General features: G+C 34.2%; 1 protein-coding gene across 3 annotated transcripts in view; it reads right to left on the bottom strand.

The window, feature by feature from the left end:
• shn (zinc finger protein schnurri) overlaps positions 1-18,151 on the bottom strand; it is a 62,246-nt gene that overhangs the window by 7,044 nt on the left and 37,051 nt on the right. The window contains exon 1 of one of the 3 annotated variants that reach the window (XM_089648130.1): positions 1-126. The exons of the other annotated variants lie outside the window; for them this stretch is intronic. The gene's annotated coding sequence lies outside the window, so the exon portion shown is untranslated. Of the gene's footprint in view, positions 127-18,151 lie in introns of those variants that run through there. 3 annotated transcript variants of the gene reach the window in all.

Raw genomic sequence — 18,151 nt, 5'->3', positions numbered from 1 at the left:
GTTTTAAAGGAAACGGCGCGCAACGCGACTACGTATGACGAGCACCAATTTGTAACTCTGAGCGAGCAGTGAAGCTGGTAAAAGAAAACACTGGCAGAAGGCGGTAGGCACCATACACACTCACTAACACTCACACACCAGATGGAGGCGACAGAGGCGGGCGGCGGGCGGCGGGAGACCCGACTGAGTCTGTATTTTGTACAATATTATATATAATAGGTATTGATACTGTGTGTTGTATATTACGGTCGTATAATAATAGTGGTGACGTGGGCGCGGGCGGCGCGCATTAACTTATCAATTCAGGGAATATCGTGCCGTTTTCCCGAACATCGGAACATCGCCAACAGACTGTTGCTTTGCTTTGCTCGCCTCGCTTCTTGTGTCATCGCCGCTGCCGATTTGCTACATTTGTAATGTACATATCTGCATGTTCTGTCTCTTATCTGATGGCCTGATAGGAAGCCACCACATACTTTATCAAAACAACATAATACAGAGGGTGAAAGAAGATGAATGGCAATAAAAAAATTATGTCAGACCTGGTTGTATTACACAGATTCATTAATAACTTAATTGACAGCTCTGCCATCGTCGCCACTATAAAATTTCACGTACCGACTAGGAACACAAGACAAAATATAACATTCCTCTGTAATATATACACAACAAGTTTGGGGGTGTTATTGATATATTTAGTGAGACCATTTAACGACACACTTGACAACCATTGAATCCTAGTTTTGGTGATTTGTCTTATATTTAATATTATTCTAGTTTCTATTTTATTTTATGTTACTGTTACGTTTTACTAATATTGGTTCATATTTATTTGTATTATTATTATTTTCATTGTATTCTCATTAGACTTGTAATCACAGTGTTATATTTGTGTATTCATAGATCTATTTTGTAGTCACTTTATAATGGATTACATCTAAATACTGTTATAATTTCCTATATAATACAGATATTCTCCTATGTACATTGCAACCAACATGTATCACTTTTATGTAAAAAGTCTTTTTAGGCGTATAGGTACCTACTATTGGTTTTACGCCCAGTCGGACTTACACGTGGATTTTAAAAACAGAATATACCTAAGTGGGCTATCGAAAATTATACAAAAAATGAAAGCATGATAAAAAAAATAATATTTGGATGATTTGTATAGCGCCGGTTTTTGTGCAAAATCACCTCAAAGGCGCTGTACAAATATATAATACATTTCCATAATGATCTATTTTATTACTAACTATTATCAATTTATGTCTAACCGATTGCATCCACCGGTTAGTCGATCACTAACACAAAGCTATATTAACAATGCATTTGATTGATGAACGTTATGCTAGAATGTACTACATATGTTACTATTCTTATTTATTTATATTTTGTACAGGCAGATAATATACAATATCATGATATAGCAGTAAACTGATAAAGGTATAAATAAAAAGGACACTAAAAATTAAAGCTATACCTGCGCTGCTTTATGACACTGCAAAAAGTGTTGTTGGCTTTACATTCAAGAACTCATTAGAATGTAGGTACACACATCGGTTAAATTCTAGTCAGACCTTTATATGACGTATGCGTATAAGTAGCTTCTGATATATTATCTATAACAATTGGCATGACTATCTTAAACACGCGAAACTAATTGAGATAAATATCACCGAATAATTTGCAAGATTGCCAAAATCTCAATAAGAAACTTGATATCAATTTCAAAAACAAACACATCACATGATACAAATATCTTTACATTATCGTAATACTTACTTACAGCGTGTCTAACGACTAACTACTACTGTACGGTAACTACTATCTAACACGATCAGATGACTAAAATATGATTGTTTAGAGACACAATACAGAATAATATTATTAGGTACTTGGAAACAATACCATAGATCAGAGGTCGACAACATCTATCAGCGAGCGCCAACCATCATCGCACAAGTGCAAAAACAATACATCGAGCGCCAACCGACAGCCAAAAAATAAACAATACTAGCTGACGTATTTTTTTTTATTATTTATTGAGTTAGTTTATACATTTGAATATAAACTAATATAAACAAGATCATATTTCATTTTGTAATTTTACATATTTTTACAATAAATATAACATTTATTTTTAAATACATTCATTCTTCCTTCATTCTTCAGACTTTCAGGCATTTCATCATACATTTTTAGTCCTTTGTACATTAGGCAGTTCTGTGATTTTGTTTTTTTCATATGTGGCAATCTAATCCTATTTACATTTCTGGTTTCGTAATTATGAACATCTCTATTAAAAACAATTTCATCCTTAAAATATTTTGGCATTTGGTTGTTCATGATTTTATGTACAAAAATTAACACATTAAATAATAGTCTCTTTTTTATAGAAATCCAATTTAGCTGTTCTCTCATTTGATCTATGCTTGCGTATTTTCCTTTTCCTAGTATACATCTCATAGCTCTATTCTGTATAACATCTAGCTTGTTCAAGTTTCCTTCATTGGCCAAATACAACATAGTAGAGCAATAATCTAAATGTGGAGCAACTATAGTTTTATAAATCAGCTCTGTAGTGTTTCCATTTAGTTTATTTCTTAATCTTCTAAGAAAATTGACTTTTTTAGATACCTTCTTTAGCACATACCTATTCAAAATTTGCTGCGAAAGTTAGTTTTGAATCTAGTATCACACCCAGGTACTTAATTTCATTTACTTTTTCAATTTTTTCGCCATTAATTGTCAATTTTAACTCGGTGTTATGCGTTTTGTTGCCTATTTCCATATATTTTGTTTTGTTGACATTCAATTTTAATTTGTTTAATTTCAGCCATTTCGCTATATTTTGTAGGTCTTCATTTAATTTATTGATTGCATCTATGTACTCTTCACATGAAATATAGATTAATGTATCGTCTGCAAATAATCTAATTTTGCAATGTTTTATGGTTTTAATTTTTTTTTTTTTATCAATATAAAGTTTTTTTACATTATTTATTTATTATTATTTTTTAATTATATCATTAATGTAAATAATGAATAGAATTGGACCTAATACCGACCCTTGTGGAACACCGAGGTTGTTTTCTATCGGTTCTGATTCTGAGCTTTCCACTTTTGTTACCTGTTTTCTTTCATGGAGATATTCTTTGAAAAGATTTAGAGCTACTTCAGAAAGACCTATATCTTCTAATTTTTCCAAAAGTTTTTTTCCTTTCTATCGTTTCAAATGCTCTTTTAAAATCTAAGAATGTTGCAATGGTGATTTTTTTATTATCTGTTTCTTTCTTCCATGTATTAATCACAATGTTTATTGCAGTATGTATACCCGGCGTTGCTGGGGGTTATCCTTAGGAGATAGACATACGCCATAAAGGACTTTTCTGTAGGCCTTTTTAACATATTCAATTTCATTGTGATGTATCTCAAAAGGCCAGCGTTCAATGTGGTGCCCGAAAATATATTTTTACGACTAGGTTATAAAACATCGACTTTTCTCTACTTTCTATAAATATAATATGCATGTATTATATTTGTAAGCCTTCCGGAAGAAAATCTCTAAATGATGGTTAAAACCCTATCAAAATTAGTTGCGTAGTTTAGAAGAACTAAGCGCACAAACAGACAAACGCGGATAGCGACTTTGTTTTATACTATTTAGAGATTAATGTTGTTGCGTCCCTCGCGGATAAAAAAGCAAACAGGTGAACGTTGCAGCGAACATTCGTAAATAAGAGCGGATATACTTAATTAGTCTACCCGTTGGAGCTTTTTATAAGAAACATGTTATAATTTATAGGTAAGTACAGCCTTTTTGAGCAAATCCCGCATTGTCCAATGTTACGATGCAATAAGAAAAAGTAATTCAATCATTTGAGTAAGTGTGTTCATATACTTGTTGGGCTGGGGTTAGAAATAGAAAGTAGTGAAATAATTTAGGTAGGTATATATTTAATTCACGGTTTTTAACAAAAACGCTAAATTTAGGTAAGCCTCTCTGAGCAAATTACTCATTGTCGAATGTTCCGATGCAATAAGAACCAGTCAACTGATTTAAATATCCGTGTAAGTGGCATGAATGTAGTGCATGAATGTAGTGCATGCATATTGTCTACCCATTGGACTGAAGACGTGATGAAATTAGACGAAATGGCATTATGTGAGATAATGTATTTCGGTGTGTCGATAAAATTCGCGCACCGCTGCTAACTGTTAGGTCTATAATGAAAGGATGGTACACGGTGCATCCTTTCTGAGCAAACTCCTCACTGTTCAATGTTACGATGTAATAATAACAATTCAATATGTGTTTATATGTTCGTGTCTTGGACTGGAGACGTAATGAAAGTAGACGAAATAATATTAAGTGAATTAATTTAGATGTTTGCACTTTGTAAAAATAAATTAAACATTTTTAGACTTACTAAAAAACGCGGTGAAAAAAATTAAGGTCAGAACAGTGAAAAATCATGGCCTTTGTTTGGTTAAAACAGTTTTATACCAGGTTCATGGCTTTACCACACCAACGTTGAACGGACGTGTAATAATCTAATTTTTTATTTTTTATTATTATTTTAGTATAGATCATATGGGTTACATTAATACATACATATTTTGCAAAATATAATATTTAGGTTCATAAAATTGGTCATGTATACCTTATCAGAAAAGAGGAGCTCTTGTGCTTGATAGGGGACCTAGATTCTTACTTAGATTCTATGTTATAATATTATGTTATGTGTAAACTATATATAATAATATATCTTTATTTTTTTCACTATAAGTTTTTTTGGAAAAAAAGTTTGGTTTTATTTATTTGTTCTTGTTGGTTCGTAATACAGCGCAATTCGGAAGGGAGATTATTGTAGTTTTTTAAGGCTTGGTAAATATAATGGTTTTGCATTTGAGTTGTTTTAAAGATCTAATAAACGTTTTGAATCGTGGCTCCCTTATCATCAAGAGCTTCTATTTTCTGAAAAGGTATAAATGACCAATAATGCTCTTAAGTACATATAATATGATGTAAAATATAAATATACAGGGTTTTAAGGGTCGTACTTGACTTACTTTAACCAGTGATTACTGACATTATTTGGAGTAAACAATGTAAATGAAATTTAGGTCTCCGGTGACATTTTTTTTCAACTAAAAACATAGAAAATCAGAAGGCATTGGACAGCTAGGGTCGACGTGAGGGGTTGGGGGGTTTCTTAGCCGCGTAGGTGGTTAAAAAAAATTAATAGTGAATAAAAATAAATGTTACCGGAGTAAAAATTTCGATTAAATTTTTTACTACAACTCATATTTTTTTAATGTTAAGTGCAATAAAAAATCATTTGATTTTACGGCCAGGCGGGATATTACTAACATATATTAATACGTATTAGTACGTACTTTCTGAGCAAACCCCTCGTTGTCCAATGTTACGATGCACTAAGAATAAGTCAACCAATCCGCTTATGTGTGTGCGTCTAGCCATTGGGCTGGGGACGTAATAAAAGTAGACGAAGCAGTATTACGTGAATTAATTTAGGTAAGTTTGAATTCGCGCACCGCTAGTCGGAGCGCGCAGAGATGGCGGAGCGAGGGGGGCGCCCAGCGGGGCTTTCATTTCCTAGAACGAGTCATGTTTTCCGAGAAGTGCCACTGCCCCGCCCCGCCCCCCACCGCCCCCCCTCCACCGCCACACGATCACAACACTCGCCGGCCCAACGGGCGCCGCGCCGATACATCAGTGGAGCAGGTAAGGTAGGGAGTGCCGCGATTTGAGGTGATAATGCACTTAGCGAACAAACGTCAGCAGCGATGATTCAATTAAACGTGTTATAGATATTGTGGTTTTACCTACATAGATTGCTGCTTCCCCACTGACTTATAATTTACTGGTACACGGTATCCCATCATGAGACGTTGAAACCGTTACTATACTAATATACATATAATATTCCATATTGTAATACTTTATTGGAATATATTAAAGGACCATGAACTATTTCATGATTTAACGAATCCAATTGATATAATTTAATATGCTGCAGGTATAAATTATAAAATTCGAATATGATTCACTAGTTTATCTGTGCAGGCACTGAAAATTATAATATTAAACAAATGTTTTCATGTTACTTGATGGCCGTACACCTGTTAACATAACAATACGTATTCTCGATGCCAGACATTTGTAACAATAGAGCGATCAAATAATTATTGTAACGGCGCAATCGCGAATTTATCCAAAGAGGTACAAAATAATGATTTATTTTAATGGATTAAAAAGTTTAAATCCTTTTTCAAGCACTAGCCATCAACAATCTCGGATCAACATTAAAAATGTTTACTTTCAGATTGATACTCTTCCCTTTAGTTTTCTTTTGAAAATAGTCCCGTGTACTGTATTATTATTATTGTTTCAGTGATTCACCTGCCCACAGTGCCCACCCGAATGCGCGCCATGAAATGTGGAAACGTAATTATTGGCATACTTTTATTCTAAAACAAATAATAAATAAATAAATTAAAGCAAACACGGCCATACATACAATACCACCTGTTCGATATTTTCCTTCACCACTTCAATTTTTCAAGGACACGCCCCGTAGGTATATATTATTTCAATTATTTGTCATCCACCCTAATTTTTTTTTAAATTTTATTTGCAAAGATAAATGACAAAAGCACACTTGGCAAGTATTAGTCAATGTATTGCGTGGGTTGATAGAGGCAATATTACAAACGTAACTAACTCGCAAACATTCACGTAGGTATTTTCTGCTTGCCGTTGGTGGTGCTACCTAAATACTAGGTAAGTACCAAACAAATGAAACCAAATACCAAACTGAATGTAATCATAATCAATCAATAACATCATGCGCCGATACGCTGTTTCGCAAAATCAAACAAGGTTTATCGTAAGATAAAAGAAATATCGCCATATGCATCAGAGGCGCGCAATCACATAGCAAAGTCCTTTCTTTGGTCTGTGGCCTGTGCTGGTGTGCTCGCAATACTTGAGAAGGTATTTATGATTGGCTCGAGTAGTACGACAATGATACAGCATTAAATTAATGTTGTACCTACCGAGAAAAAGGCGGCAACGCTCTACAACAACTTTTTATTAACATTCACGGCGTACGAGTTCTTAGCCATTCCAATAATCGATCCGGGACCATCATTATCAGTCATTCAGTGGACGCGACAAGTAACGAAGCAGAAAAATAAAAGACAGGATTGACGGGAAAGAAGAGTTGAAATGAGGTAGGTACTTCTCGGCGGGAGAAAAAAACAGTCCAAGAACGAATACATTGAGTCGTATGTCGTTACTGCTTCCTCGACGAGCTAAAACTAAATACACACGTATATTCATGCTCGACGGTTTGGCTCGTTGCGTCCACACGCGTGAGGCTCGACACAAGACACCAAGACGCTCAGTCAAAACTTAAATTTCTGTCAATCTTTTTCGGATCGAGCCGTTCGCTATATATCGAAAAAAAGCATCGAGCGAGAAGAACACACCGATATTTTATTTTATGATAGAGTTCGCATATGTTGCGTATTTTGAACTAACACTTATTATGAATCATCCATCCATTGTTTGAAGGTCTTCGTGTTATTTGTTTTTCTTGTATAGTAGAATTATAAACAGCGGTACTTGTACTATCTCTATTTGACTGTTTCATTGTTAAGTACCTACCTGAGAAGCAATGCACAATATGCTTCCGAGGCGATACATTTTTTTTTTAAATATCGTCAGTCTTTAGTTTGTTAGCCTTCCCCTCTCCCTTATGGGCCAATAAGGAATCGACACAAGCCTGAATAAATAAATAAATGTATTATATAATAGTAGCTATAGCTTGTTAACTAGTATAAATGTGTCACCAACTATCAACCTATTGGACTCCAATAAGAAGGAACATTTTATCGGATAAATAGTTTTTTTTTATAAACTACATATTTTTTAATGTAATTTATTATATCATTTACTTGATTACTTAATTTTATCTACGCATGAACGAATGTGCGTATTTGCGCACTAGCCTCTTTCTTCCTTTAATATGTTTTTTTTAAATTTTTTTATTAACAGAGAAGTAACAAATAATACATATTGATATAAGTAAGTAAGAATATCAGTAAGTGTACAGCAGACAGAGGGTTTAATGTTAAGAAAATTACAAAGTATATTACCAACGGTTTACGACAGTATGTTATTTCAAATGATCTGCATAAGAGTAAGTATATATCATATGTACCAAGCGGCTAATTAATACCTACCTAATTGAGAATAACTCGTGTTTAGGTTATGTTATACAGATAAGTTGATGAACCTGCAGAGTCTCCATCTTCTATCTTCGTGTCACCTGTTCCTGTTCTTCATTTTACTTAACTTTACTTCACTTTCGTAATACCTGCATCAACTGTAAAGCGCCCCTGAGGTGATATCTCACAAAAGCGGCGCTATACAAATTGTCCAATAAATTAATTAATTAACCGCACACACTATGAAAATTTTGAGGGAACGTTGGTTGAGACATGTTTGAATTGAGGGTAAAACCATCGAGCATGAACGAGCGTGCGTATATAGCTTAAGGTTATATGTATACCCGTTGTAGTGGCAATACAATACGGACCGTGGAACCAGTTACACAGTGTGCCGGTGGTAGATGGAGTGGCTACCTTTACTAACTTGCTTGCTGCTTCAGCGCCTACCTTCGCTACCTTCAATATAGCGGACGTCGCGCGAGTACTTTAACCAGCATTCTGCAATCTCGGTACTCGATACTTTATTTATGGTACACATCGATGTTATGGATTTCGAAAACCTCATTTCAAGGATGAATGAAGAACGTCAAGAATGAACGCAACTTGTATTTTACAATGTCGTATCGGTGAGAAGCCGAAGGGTCGAGCTTTCGAATATCAGGATTACCATGACTGCGAAAACTTGCTTATTTACAATAAATTATTTAATTATATTTGATGTCAACTGATATTGAAGTAAAACAGAGATCGCGGTGAACACAACGTTCGTACATTTGCGCATTGCAAGTAAGGTTACAACAGCGACGGAACTAGTAGTTATTTACGATGACATGCAAAGTGTATACTACTGGGAGTAGGTTGGTTTAGTCAGTAGTCACGCTAGGTTACCTACTAAGTAAGCATCATCAATCATCACAAGTCGAGAGATTCCTTCGAGATCCAGGCATAATACACGTCAAATGCCAATACCGCTGTTATATTTTGCCCCTGCACACCGTAACAACACAAAAATATGGAGTGGGAAAAATAGGCATGAAAATCTTAGATTAATTAAAATAGCTGATTAGCGCGTGGTTTCACTGAACTAGGTCCAGTGGACATACTTTACTAGTGCATGAAGGACAACCTAGTGACAGCACGTCGTATTCTACTACTCTGCTCGCTAGTTTGTTCGTCGATAAGTAGGGGAAAAGGGGCTAAAATGGCCCACTGACGGGCGAACATATCCGATGAAAATGCATCTAAAGCAACTAGTTAGGTACTAGTATCGACCCTCTGTGCTATTTTTTTTTTCTTTCACAATATCATAAAAGTTTATCTACTTATCTGATTCTTCACGTGCAAAAGAAAAAGTAAACGCAAAACAATAATTTATTATTTTTTTATCCAAGCAAGTGACCTGCGTCTGCTAGGATACGTGGACAGGAGAGAGAGAGAGAGCAGATCATTAGCAATTTCAGAGCAGCTGCGAAGTAAGTTCCGTGGCGCGCAAAACCCCTCAAAGAGGATGAAGAAATGTCTGGTGCCAGAGTGGCGAGCAATGTCGGGCTGAGGTCGTGGGGTGTGGGAAGGGGCGAGGGGGGCACTTGTTGCGCGCCAGTGTACTCAATGGAAGACCTAGCTATGGCGGCGCCAACTGGTTCTCCTCCCCCCCCGTTCCCCTCATACCGCACGGGACTCCTGCCACCAAACTAACTAAACCCCCCACGGAAAAGCAAGAAGGGGACGACGCCACGCACCGCCGTATTTTGGCCGCACGTCACATGGTCTAGAGCCTTTTATTATGTTTTCGGGGTTATTAACAGAATTTGATAATGTACACAAAGTCTGGAATCTTTATAAAACTTTAGAAATTGACAAAGCTCCCTTTATAGACCACGTGACGATTGGGAATAAATTATCTTTTCTGCTGTAGAATCACAAATCCACAAACACAGAAGACAAAATCGATGTCATATTTCAAAATAGTATATCTAACAATAATAAAACACAACACTATCAGATATGCAGCACCCATATAATGAAAAACAATACGCTGCGGAAAAACACGTGTCCTTCCAATGTCCAATACAAGAACATTATGCTACGGAGGCTTTCAGAATGACAAATAATACATTATCATAGACATTACATTACAAAACAAGAAAGGCGAAACGAACGTCCCGCGTAAAAATTTAATCAACCAAGCTAATAAATTATTCACAACATTAAATTATAAAATAACTACATCTCTAAATAGTATAAAACAAAATCACTATCCGCGTCTGTCTGTTTGCGCTTAGTTCTTCTAAATTATGTAACGGACTTTGATAGGGTGCACGTCAGCTAGTATATATATAATGACATGTTTCACAGCTTTGAAACATGTATAATATTATTAGTTAAAAGTGGTGTTATTTCATTATCATATAATTAAAATGACCCCACAAAGTAATTTTGCAACTATTGAACAAATAAATAAATTAGTTATTTCACATTGTTTAATTATTATTATGGCGCCATATCGAATGTACATAAAAATACACACACGTTTGATTGAATTTTTAGTTATAATTTTTGACATCCTTCACACATAGTTTTATAATTTCGAAACATAATCACATAACATGTGTTAGTTATTCTTGCTTGTAATTATTCCTGTGGTTCAATGAGTTCAAAATTGATTTGAATTTACGTGTCATTTTCAAAATTGGAACTCATTATTTGAAGAATGCAGTCAAGCGATAAATTAGGTAGGTACCTAACTTTAATATTTTTAACAGAAAATTGTTTATAGCCAATTTCAAAATTAGAACTTTTTTGTCTAGAATTATCTATCAGACTATCCCGATAATAGGTATAGATGATGTATTAAACTTTTTGACTTTTCACATTTTGTTATCTGTGAATCTGTGGAAATTTTCTAGACACCCCAACGCCTCAATTCATTATTTGAGCACATCATACAAATTTATAATGAATTCCGACGAGGGGTCTATAGATCCTAAATACGGCAATGGGTCTTTTATATTATACATAAATAATGCATAGGTATTCAACATTTTACGAATAATCGCTTAAAAACGATAACAATATCAACTTTCTTAAATTGTGTAAATTATTCGTATCGCCACGGATACCAACAAAAAGGCAATTTTGCATAACACTATTCCATATACACCCATCGGACGCGCGGGTCACTGAAAATACGACCTTTACCATTATTCAAATTCTTGAACGACAGATAGTATTGTTGGAATCAATACAAACTGCCCAAGTGTAGGATAAAAGATAAACGGTTCCATAATATTTCATCAAAATGACAATTAAACACACCTTTAAAAGTGATATAGAGTCATTAAAAGTTAAAAAAAAAACAAAAACTAGGTTACTTACGTAACCTATTTAACCTAGTTTTTGTTTCATCACTTTTCATATGTAAACAAGTGAATCATATTTCACTAATCTTAAAAAAATCAATACGACTTCCCGTTCAATTTCAAAGCTACATAGCTCACGATGGAAATGACGTTGTATGCTGAATAAAATTGCCTAGAAACACCACACAGAAAAAAAACATAATGCACAGAACACACCGCTCGAGGGTTTTTAGTCGGTCGTACAAACAGATGTATTGATCTTGAATTTATGCTATCTGTTGAAGGGTTCCATGATAATTCAACACAGTGACAATTCAACACACTTTTAAAAAGTGATATAAAATCATTAGAAACGACGAAAAAATTTATTTTTCTAACCTAACCTAACCTACTTAACCCAGTTAATAAAGTTTTTATTTCGTCATTTTCCATGACTTTTTAAAGATGTGATGAATTATCATTGTGATGATTTATCAGGTCGCCTGTTGAAGATAATGATACCTCAGTTAGATAGGTAAAACGTTCAATATATTGAAATTATATATTGGTGGTAAATAATAATTTAAACACGGTTAAAGACGGTTACTGGTTCAATTCCTGGCGCAGGTCTCAGCGCAAATATAGTTTGACATGGATTTTAATATTAATGTGCAGCCAGGCTGGGTGATTTCTACTTACTTTATAACCACTCTGTAGCTGACAACGAAGATTTATAAAATGAACTTATTTAAGCATTACACATTACAGTCTACCCTACAATATGCCAGGTTGGAGAGCACCTTAGGGTAAGTACACATTTGCGAACCGAAAAGCGAACGGAGCCACGAATTACGGAAAAAAAACGAAGCAACTACAAGCAGCGTTTCGCTTCATATGTGGTTGCTTCGTTCCTTTCCCATAAGTTGAGGTTCAGTTCGGCAGTTCGACTCGCGGATGTAAACATGGCATTACAAAACTAGCCCGACTAATAACTGTATAGATATTGTCAACAAAAAAAAAAAACAAAAAAAGTTTTTTTTTATCTATATATAAAAATATTTACGTGTAAGTACTTATTTCTACGTACACTATTGCATTGGCTATCTTCTATGCACCTGTACAATAGACTGAATGTGTACTCACAACCTAAGTAAATACCATCGCGCTGCTTGCTTAGTCAGTTTTGTTTAGTGGTGGACTTGTGTACCTACACTATAACAATAAACAGTATAAACACGGGTGACGTAAATAAATCAGGCGACTGAAAGATAACGTATCAGCGCGATACTTTTATCGCAGGGCACCGAGTATAACCCACATAACTACCTATATTCAATATCATCGTATTTATATCGAAGGAAAAAAGGCGCTAATAAAACATGGTCAACGAAGAGAAGCTAGCGGTCCACAATGGAGTGCTGATACCAACTTTGATTTATGATGACAATGAGACATGAAACTGGCAGTAGTTTGAGTTTGAACGGTGTAGAAATCAGATCGATGCAGTGTTAATAATGTGGAGATCAGGAATTAATATAAGGCCGATTTAAAGGTAACGGATTTATGGGACGGATTAAGAAAGGGAAAATATAAATCCATTCTCGCGTTTATGTTTGACAGTAGCGCTATTACAGATTAAAATTAAATGTATAACATTATAAAATATTATAATGTAATAATAATGGTAAGAGAAAGAAAAAACGAGGCACACAGGCGAGGTGTAATAATAAATTTATTACATATCTATAATATAATAGTGAAGATGCAAAACTTTAATATTTTGGTATAGTCCAAAACTTTAATGTCAATAACAGTTAGGTGTTAAACTAAATGAAAATGAGAGGATTCAACTATGTAATTGCAATACAATTAAAATATAACGCGGCGCCCTTGGGAGACAGCCGCGGATCCCCAGGGGGGAGGGGATTTGCTTTTTCACGTTCAATCAAAACCTCCTAGATCATAAGGCCGGGACACTGAATCAAATCAGCCTACTAACTTGTATGGGAACCTCCAAAAATGTATTTTTATTTATTTTTTAAATTAACTGAAACATTTTAAGATGTTTTATAAAATAAGAATAAATTGAAAAAAAAAATTAAACATTTTTTTTTAAATCTCATTCAAGTTAGGAGGCTGCTTTGAATGAGTGTCCCAGCCTTGGAATCTAGGAGGTTTTGGTTCAATAGAATACAGTACTGCCTTGAAATACGCACGGGTTTGCTACGCTAATTCTCTTTCTAAACTCGTGATCAATTCAAGGGGCTCATCCTTCAATCATGCACGGGTTTATAATTACCTTGCGCATTTTTGGTGTTTCTTTTGTTCAAATTAAAACATAAAGAAACAGTAGGTATTGGGCATTTAGGATCGGGGTGAGGGATTGGTCGGTTACTGGGCTAAGTGACAAGTGACGACACGTGGAAGTTTTTTAGGGTTTTAAAAAAAAAAAAAGCATCAAAAATCAGTTTCCAAAATTTCATTAACATTTTTTACTAAAAATAATGTCAGGAATCACTGGTTAAAGTAAGTCAAGCAGGTCTCTTAACACCTTGTATATGATTGGGTCGAAATAGTCATGACAACAGTATTGAATCATTATTGGAAACAATCAAAGCTTTTCTCAGATATACCCATTTTTTTATTGTTGTATAGCAGGGGTGGCCAAACTTTTGACCTGTTCGGTCTACATGCGTTAAAAAATATTTCTCGCGGTCGACTGCAAGGTAGAGTTTAAAAGTGACAAAATAATTTTTTTTTGTGATAAATTTGTAAGAATTTATTAATGCAATATAACATATAAAAAAAATTCATTCAGCTTTACGTTTTAGGGTGGATGTTTGACACTGCATATTCTCTACAAGCTTATCATATTGGGGAGTATACGAAGTAACTGCGATTCGCAAACACGAAGTTAAGTGGGCATCTGTTATGCGGGAACGATGTTTGGTTTGTATAGCATTCATCGTTGAAAATGTTGATTTGGAAAGATAGGTAGAACCGAAAAACGAACGACGTCAAATATAAAGCTACCTTACTTAGGCATGGAATCTTTTAATGGAAACGCGCGTAGCGAGGCGAGCCGCATTTAGTTGCTTGACTCACGCACATGCACGCAACGATACTGCCATTGCGTTGTTGCGATGCGACCGAAGCGTGTGAGTAGGTACCTTATTCAGTATAGTATAGTATAGAATACATCTCAAAATAATGTTATTTTGTCATATTTTCGTATTCACTTGATTTTAATCTCGCGGGCTACCTAAATCAGCTTCGCGGTCGACCGGTAGACCGCGGTCGACCTGTTGGCCATCCCTGTTGTATAGTATACCATATTAATTTACTATAATAACTTTGTTTAAATACCCCTATATTATAACATGGCCGTCTCCATACGTTTTTAAGAAAACACGTGGGAAGGTTTCGACCTATGACTTTTAAAAGGCCGATCCTTTAGAAGCGGTGGCTTCAGTTAGCATGGGTAAATACGGTAGGTAGTTTGTAAGCACCACTATTATTATTAGTACTGAAAACTCATGTGAAATCCTATCCTAAATAAGCAGTAGTTAATGTGATGATAAAATAAATGTTAATGTGTAAATATGAGTGTTTAACAGCTACGCTTGGCTTTTTAATTGATAGTTAGCTAATGAGGAGAATATCTTGTAAAAGATAATATTTTATCGAATCCCGCGTAATGGCGTATATGGCCACTGCAAGGACATTCGCAACGTAGATCTAGTTACACTAATTAATGTAAAAGATTACGCGCCATTTAATATGATGATAATATTCTTTAGAAATTGTAAGAACCGATGCTGTTCCGCCAACATAATTTAGAATTATTTTTCATCATAGATAGTGAATCACACGCATAATATATTTTTTTTATTTAATTTCATTGAATAATAGTGATGGGATTTAACGAAACATTTTGATAGTACATAGTTGAAATATTATTTTTTCTCGGTAAATAACCACAGTAACAGCACATCAGAAACCGTCATACTGTTTAATAGACAGCAATCGATTTTAATCGACTACGAACTATCGTTTAGTCATACGAAAGAAAATGAGTCGATGAAATCAAAATTGATATTTGGATTATGTTAAAGGCTTGCTTGTAGATTACAGTGCATACTCCAAACTTGATCAATATGAGCTTTGTCCCAATACAGGTGTTTCAGAAAAGTCATTGTTATTTGTGTAAACAATTTAGTCTTTGTTGCATTTCATGAATTTGGCTTCGCTGTGGAATTTACAAATTTTTCCTATTTTAATTTAGAAAAATAGGCTCTCGTGAAAAACGTTCATTTATGACAAATTCTTTCTGTTCTTAATTTCTTAAGTCGTGAATAACAATTGAAAGGAGACAAGGCGCCATCGGTGAAAACTTAACTCAGGAATTTACCGGTTTGTATTTATAGCACTTATGCAATATATAACCGCAGGTACACATTTATAATTGGTCATTACCTCGTTTGCCTCGTCACTTTTAATTATTTGGTTAAAACCTTGTACCCACGTGTTATGAAAATTGAATACTTGTTGTTATGCTAGATGGGCATTTTCGCCAAATTTTGTACATTGCGTTTTTGTTGTCCCACGATTTTGATTGGATTTTTCATCGTTACTTATAATGGAATATTGGAAAATTATATATTTTTAATATGAAAATTTATTAGTTTAATTTATTTAGTCAGTTGAATACAACTGTCGAACCTTTATATATTTTTAATCAATTTTTTAGATCAAAGGGTAGTTTGTGTCTTTTTACAATGTCCCATTTCTACATTAAATTAAACAAAAGTCTTAATTCGTAAGTACTTAATTTTAGGTGTGTAAGATTGATTTGGTGTATTCTTAAATAGCAAAATATTTATATAATATTCAGTTTTTATGTAAATTTCGATCAACATTGAAAAAAATCACGTTCAACATTTATGATATAGAATCTGTCAGTTCCATCCAGTGACCACGTTTATTTAATTTTCACGCCCTTTTTAAGGGCTTGCTATTGCACAGTTTTCTTTATTTGTTAAAAACAATATTTTGTAACTCATTGAATAATACAATACTAAAATATCTAAACCAAACTATGTTCCTAACTGGGAATCGATCCCAGGATCTGTCTTACCGGGACAACACATCAACCAACGTGAAAAAAAATATTTGAAGATAATATTGTTATTGAAGATAATATTTGAAATATGAGATCTTTCTTGTTCTTGTTCTTGTTCTGTTTCATGTTTCGTTTAGATTTATTGGTATTATCTTTTTCTTTAATGATAAATATGACATTATTATAGAAATTAAAAATGTTCACTGAACAATCCACATTATAACCCTATCTATCCTGGACATAAATACATATGGTAATTAGTCCCATAATTTCTCAACTGAAAAAACAATCGGAATTCTAAAAATGTGATATTGGTGGAAAGTTAGAAATAAAACGTTAAAACAGGTAACGGAATGGAAAGCATAAAAAAGAATAAAAAAATGGACAAACTTTGGCGAGAATGCCCACATATCCGCCTCGTGTGAGTTACATACATACACTCATACCTCGGTGATATAAAAAAAGATAATAAATCGGTACCACGATGGAAGTAAATAAAAATGTAATAAAACGCTGGTTTATTGCACTAAATTTAAGTAACTGGTTGAATATAGGGTTGCCATCTCTAAAATTTGGCAACCAGGACAAGAGGCGTGAAAACCCCGGATTTTAGAGCCCATAACCCGGACATGTCAACAGGTTTTTTTAAACACAGTCAGTGTAATAAAAACAATTTAAAATGTCATATATCAACTTTTTATTTATTTTCAGACCTTAAAATTAAATTGTGTCATCTTTTATCATCATTTTAAATGTACCCAACAAAACAAAATCTTATTACAGTTTGTTACACATTGTTTTCATAATCAGTTAGAATTTTTTTCATTCTTAGGCTAGCTTTAGACTTGTAAGCTTTTTCGTAAATTTACGACTTCTAGCCAATGGGCATATTGCATTTTGAAAATCCAATATGCCCATTGGCTAGAAGTCGTAAATTTACGAAAAAACTTACAAGTCTAAAGCTAGCCTTAAAATAAAACATAAATTATTAATATACTCTGTTATGAAAACTAAACCTTATTAAAGTATTAAACTTAACAAAATTCAATTAAAAGTTTACAAAAATTTTAAAAATACTGGGACCATTTTAGTATTCAGTCTTACAATTTTTGAGGTAACTCTTTAAACTGAATAATAATTATTATCTTTAAATTTGTATCAGCAGCCATTTACACAACAAAATACCTCTTAATATAATATGAACTAAATTCAGTCTTCTTAAATCTTAAGCAACAAAACTGACAATTTTTTCAAGTTTAGACTTACTGGAATGTAAGTTACATTATTAATTTTTTAAAACATAAAATATCCACAGTCCGTGTGCGGCGGGCGGCCCAAGACTTTAAAATTTTAAACCCGGACTACAAATGAAACCCCGCCCGGACGCTCCCCGGACGCCTTCTAAACTAGGACAAATCCGGGGAAA

Source organism: Hesperophylax consimilis, chromosome 3 (assembly GCF_061612785.1).
Source record: "Hesperophylax consimilis isolate HC1 chromosome 3, BYU_Hcon_1.0, whole genome shotgun sequence".
In the NCBI taxonomy this organism is placed as follows: Eukaryota; Metazoa; Arthropoda; class Insecta; order Trichoptera; family Limnephilidae; genus Hesperophylax; species Hesperophylax consimilis.
This window is presented reverse-complemented; position numbering and strand designations above follow the sequence as displayed.